Genomic DNA, 6,270 nt, shown 5'->3' with positions numbered 1-6,270 from the left:
GTCGACGCTTAATTTGGCCTGGTCTATACCGTGACGTCTGCCGTTATGTCGCTGTGTGTGACCTTTGTCAACGACGCAAAAGGCCGACCACACTGCCTGCTGGGGCCGTATTCTGTAGCGGTTCGCTTTGGAACCGGTTCGGTCTGGCTGTTGCCATTGGTTGGCGCTTTGTTGTCGCCATCCCTGGTGGGCGGGACGACAAATTTTGTTGACGTCACACACGTTGTCAATCATCTGGAAAGGAACCGGTTCCCTGCTACGAGAGGAACCGCGGAGAAGTGGTTCGCTTGAGGGTCGTGCGCGGTGGCGAGCATGATGTCGAGGGTTGCTAGGGCAACCATGGCTGCCGGCTAGTCTCGCACCAGCTGACGAGCCGGCACCTAGACGAGACGAGACAGAGACGGCAATGGCGGCTCCTCCCATTTGGTTGAGCTGCTGGCGAGCGCCGAAAGACAACGACGCGACGCGTTCGGCATGGCCGAAGAAGAGTTTCGCGAAGGCATTTTAGGCTCTCTAAAGACATAGTGCGACGTCTTTGCGATGAGCTGGAAGAACATCTCGGACCTCAAAGATTTCGTGGTGTCGACACTACGATGAAAGTGCTGTGCGCGCGGCGGTTTTTTGCCACCGGAAGCTTTCCAGTGCGTCGGGAATGAAGAAGCGATTGCACTGTCGCAGCCTTCGGTCAGCCGGATCATTACAGCCGTCGCCAAGGCCATTACGGTTGTGGGCAAAGAAAAAGGATGGGTTAGATTCCCATCCACGGCGCAACGAAAGCCGCCGTCAGCTGCTGGCCCAACACACACGACGCCTTTGCTAGGTAGGGGTGCTCCTCGACAAATGAAACGAGCATTTCGCGCTGCCTCGCTGAAATATTACGACTCAGCCGCCTGTTTTTGTGCGATGACATCGTTTCGGTTTCGGCGCGCGAACAAGTCCAAAACGTAAACAAAGCGAGGCAAGTTGTTTGCATAACGTATAGCACACCACCTAGCGACTAAATAAGAAAACAACACAAATAAAATTACAACTCCCAGTAGCCGTCTGCGCCGCAAGCTCACATCTATAACTGAAAATTATATTTGCAAGTGTTCTGTACAAACCAATGTTTTTTTTTATCACACCAGCAACATCCTTCAATTGCTTTACCGTCCCCCAAGTACATACACAAATGATGACGTGATCTTCCGGCAGACCGCCACTCGTTGATTGGTTCCCCTCACGCCGTCCCGTTCCACTCGTTCTCCGAGTGACGTAATCCCGACGTAACAGCCAGACCGAACCGGTTCCAAAGCGAACCGCTATAGAATACGGCCCCTCGTCGCCTTCAACCACTTAAGGTAACATCAGAACCATTCTTCCGAGTAGGTGTTGATCTTTTAGGCCCCTTTCCTACGTCTGCTTCGGGAAACAAGTGGATTGCTGTAGCAACAGACTACGCCACCCGACATGCAATCACGCGGGCTCTTCCGGCAAGCTGTGCTACCGATGTCGCCGACTTCCTCCTAGAGAACGCCGTCCTTCACGACGGCGCCCCTCGACAGCTGCTCATCGACTGAGGCCGCTACTTTCTTTCTAAAGTTGGCAATCACATTCTACACTTGTGTGCAACTAAACACAAACTTCCCACTGCTTACATCCACAAATGAAGGGTCTAACGGAGCACCTTAACCGCACACTTAGTGACATGCTGTCCTTCTATGGACAGCAAGCATGTCATGTCAGTTAGAACGGCGGCTCTTGTAGCGAGCATGAAGTCACAAGGCTTTGATCGGTCGGTCACTTGGCTCCCAAAGGTTTACTGCCCGAACACGAAAAATGTCGGTGCGTGTAATCCGCTGCTCTCTAAAATAACGTTAAAAAGCCGCTCCTATTGCCTTTTTCACACAGGAAGAAACCATAGAGACCTCGCATATTAAGTCACATAATTTGCAGAGTTCATAAAGTTCACAACAGTTTTATTGCTTACATTGTAAAGTACGCTTCTGCGCTTCTTAGAAACGGGAAACCACCGTAACGTTCTACGACAGAACGATTACCACCCATTTTAGCTCTTAAAGGTTGCCCGTGAGTGTGACGTGCATTCAAAAAGAGAATTACGCAAACAGTTTCACTGCGTACGTATCTTTTGCGCGAGGGTTATGCTGCCGCCTTAGCACGCAGAAAAGCTAACTTTGCAGTTTGGAAAGAGTTTTGTGACACAAGGCCTGTTGCGCAACACGTTTTAAAGCCCATGGATCGCTTTTGCAAGCTTTCAACTCACCTAGAACTCAGACAATATTTTTTTTTTTAAGTTGCAGTTTCGCCCGCAAGGCGAAGTATCAATTGCCATAGCAAATTAGTGCACAGCTATACGAAGCAAGGGTAGTAGCTTTATCGGCCGTATTAACTTAGAAACGTTCGCTTACTAAATGAGCACAAGGCGTAAACGCGCGCGAGCTAACACATCACACTCTCTAGACACTGGCTGTTAAAACGCCGGTGTGAGCAACGCGGCAGCAGCAGCGTGCGGTCCAGCGCTTCAAAGCAAGAGCGGCGAGCACACAGCGCGCACAAAGGCCGCCTGCAGATCACTTTCCGGGTGCGGCCGTACGAAGTACGCACCTGTTGTCGAAGCCCTCCCCGCTTCGCGAAGTCGAGCCACGAGTGTACTGGCGGCGATCATCAGTTGCGCCAACGCGCAGTCGCTGCCGGTGCACAACGCCGCCCTCGACGGAAAACGACGCGTTTGCTTTCCGCTTTGCACGTGCTTTCCGCGTGCTTTCACTTGCGCATGCAGCATACGACGCGCGGTGACGGTGTTATCGCCCTTTACACGAAACATCACGGCGACTGGCAACAAACGCACTTGGAGTGTCCAGATATTTGCTATGTCTATAAAAAAAAATATCCTCGCCTTTCCTTGAAACAATCTCGATCAATTTCTCGCACACATCGGGCGCAGGAACTTTCAGAACTTCAACCAAATCCCCTGCCTTTCATTACGGCACACAGTAGTAAATCCTAATGTCATATCTGGCATTAGGCTATCTGTAAGCAAAGCTAGTTTATTTATGAATCTTTTATAATATTTATTTTCAGTCTCTTACGGAGGCTAGCAAAGAGAAAGTTATGCCGTCTAGCATTGCAGCTGTGTTCGTTGTTTATGTTTCTTGCACCGATACTCCTCCTCTTATCTCATAAACTCAAAACATACGCAAATTTTGTTCTTATTTTATATTTCTAGATTTATTCATTCACCACCAATACAAACGGTTTGGGTTTGCCGAAATGGCAGCGCGAACATTATAACCGATCGCGAAAGCAGACGACAGCGAACACGTTATAACCAGCGCCACTTTGTCCATACGTTCTGTTTCAGCGGCAAAACAGTTGAACTAGCCCAGGCGTGCACGGCAAGGGATATCTGTTCAGCAGCTCGTGATCCACACAAGCGTGGTTCAGGCAGCGTCCGCCAGGAGGTGACTCCGCTCCATTGTGTGGCCAATAGGCCCAGAATTGTCTCCTTGACTCAAAATTCCGTAATACACACAGTCTCCTGCCTTCCATCGTCTCTCTTTACTATATGGCATAATGATTGGAGTCGCTCAAGAGAAATTCAAGTTTTCTTTACAAAACTACGATGCCACTGTTGTATAAACATGTTTACTTACAAAGCTGCGCTCTGGTTTGGTCAACTCTACAGTGCTGATCCGCGGCTTGAATGGCTTGAGATCACTTTCCCTATGTACGTAGAGACATTAAAGAAAAGATCTGGACATTCCCGTGAATTCCTTACAGCCGAAACGTATGAAGCAATTCTGTCAACCACCTATTCGACCGTGGCGTGCGTCAGATATCTGTTGACAGAAGGGAAGTTTTCTTTTGTACTCACTCGAAAATTCAACAGTGATCCAACTGAATCGCTCTTTGGAAATTTTCGAATGTCATCCGGGTGCAACGACATGTTGGATGTTCGGGCTGCACTGTCAGGTCTCGAAAAGCTACTGAAGACCGGGATGGCGGCGTCCAATGCAGCCTCCAATATTGCCCACAAAGAATGTGGTGCGATTTCGGGACATACACTCTATGATACACTTTCATCTGCACAACCAGCTCCTGCTCTAGCTCCAATGCCTCCCCTGACTTCGACTGTGCAAGCAATGCCACAGCTCTCGAGAGCAAGATTGGCGTTGCAGAGACTCAATACCACAATCTTGCCACAGCAACTGTCATCGCTACAGATTTCGGCTACCGCCTGTGTGGGGGGATACATGGCAAGGGTTGTAGGCGAGCATATTGACTGCGAGAACTGCGTTACTTCGTGTAAGAAGCCGGTAAGCAACCAGCCGCTCTTTCAGCTCACTCGGAGCCAAGATCGAGGTGGGCTGCTCTACCCATCAGACCAACTTCTCTTTGTCCTGGACTCTTGAAGAGATTTTGCTGACCGTGCCTTGCAGGGGCACCAGACCTTGTAGAAGCCACTGGCTACCTTAGCGGAGTGCGCCGTCCCAGCTCTTTGCGCTTCAAGGTTGCCAAAGTGTAAGAGCAGTGCGAGCAACGAGCACAGAACCTCGTATCGGTTGGTTTCCTGGGGCCGCTCCTCTGCAACTACACCTTCAATGTTACTGATAGGCACGACGCAGTTAAACATTTTGTAAAAAAGCCCCTTTCGCGAGAGTACGTGAAAATGTGAGAGTCGCATACGCTTCAATATCATGTGGTAGTTTCCCTCCGCAATAATTGCTTTTATTTCCACCATTTAAATGGTAAAAATAAATCTAAGCCATGACTCGCAACTCATTGATATTGAAAACATAAACCTCTCTATTTGCTGAGAAATGTCTGCATGCAGGTTCTGCAGAGCTTCATGTGTTGCAGGAAGCGCGCGGCAGAACGATTCAACTGCTTTGAGTTCCTAAAAGCTCCTCATTTTCTGACGCCAGCTGTGGCTTCTTTGCGGTGGCAACAAATGTAATTCTCAAAAACTTTAAGAAGGGAACGCGGCATCACGTTTTGCTGTAGAGGCAGCCGAACGACATGACGTGCCATTTATCGCACCCGGCTTGCGTGCAGTCTGCTACACCAGTAGTCGTTAGGACGGGCCTCTTTCAGCGCCCAAGCTTTGAAAGCACTGCTTTCAAAAATCGACCTTCATATAAACGAGCATAGCGGTGGCGGAACGTTTTTCCACGCATTGGATTTCAACTATCGGCGCAGCAGACGACGCGCGAGCGCATCGAACAGCAATAGCCGCGAACGACACATGCCTCTGGCTGGTTGCCCTCAGCGACGAGTGCTTCAGGGTTCGAGTTTACAAAAGTCTTCATTGTACTTGAAACAATGCGAGTACACTCGAAAGCTCGACCATTTAACAGTTGCGAATACAGTCGCACCCTGCGTTTCCATGAGCGACGATGGATGTATGGATGTTATGAGCGTCCCCTTTGGAACGGTGGGTTGCGCCACCAAGCTCTTGCTCTTATACTGCCTAATGTCCTACCTAGGTTAAACAACAAAAAAAGAATAAAAACATACTATGAACTCCCACACCCAAATTTTCTGATCTCTTATTGCGAACTGTGCTTCCCCCCTTCCACCAATCCTCCAATCGCGTCTTACTGATCCTAATATCCGGCGGTGGCGCGTGGCGGCGAAAAGCCGTACGAGAGCCGACGGTCCGTGGTTCACCCAGGCACAGAAAAAAACAGGAGACAGTGGTCTGACAATGTGCCCGAATATAACAAGCACTTTTTTCTGTCCTGCAGCCTCTGTTTAAGACAAACAATGCGATTATTACAAAGTTCATTACGCCGACTAGGGCTGTCGATAAATTCGCCAGCTATTCTCTCCCTAGGGGAATCTTCGCTGGGATTCAGCCACAGGGACGCTTTTCGGATGCTTCCTCGCAATTTACAGTTTTATTGGTGACACAAAACAAACCCGCCTGCTTATGTCCAATCCGCCGTAGTGGGTATGCGACATTGTTTGGAAACAAGAAAGAGGACAGACCCGGTAAGCCGACCTGCACGACGGAGAGCCTGATTGTCCTCGCTGCATTTTACGTGGTAAGCCATACAAGTTTATAAGCTGTAGCTGAGCGTTGTGAGCGTACCCCGATTGAACACACGTCCACTTTTAACAACAGCCGGTCACCAGGAAATCACGAGGTGTTCCTCAAGGAGCTGTCACTTCACCATTACTATTTAATATTCTGATGTGCTCCATTTCCTCTTCATCAAGATGTACAAACATACGTATACGCGATAGTCATTGCTTTATTAAAACTTC

The 6,270-nt window shown here is 49.2% G+C and overlaps 1 protein-coding gene across 1 annotated transcript in view; it reads left to right on the top strand.

Moving 5' to 3' along the window:
- The first annotated feature begins 5,957 nt into the window (after nucleotides 1-5,957).
- LOC139056417 (uncharacterized) overlaps nucleotides 5,958-6,270 on the top strand; it is a 96,220-nt gene continuing 95,907 nt past the window's right edge. The window contains exon 1 of the mRNA XM_070534634.1: nucleotides 5,958-6,047. The gene's annotated coding sequence lies outside the window, so the exon portion shown is untranslated. The remainder of the gene's footprint in view (nucleotides 6,048-6,270) is intronic.

Source organism: Dermacentor albipictus, chromosome 2 (genome assembly GCF_038994185.2).
Source record: "Dermacentor albipictus isolate Rhodes 1998 colony chromosome 2, USDA_Dalb.pri_finalv2, whole genome shotgun sequence".
In the NCBI taxonomy this organism is placed as follows: Eukaryota; Metazoa; Arthropoda; class Arachnida; order Ixodida; family Ixodidae; genus Dermacentor; species Dermacentor albipictus.
Note: the sequence above shows the minus strand (reverse complement) of the source record. Positions and strands in the feature narration are given on the sequence as shown.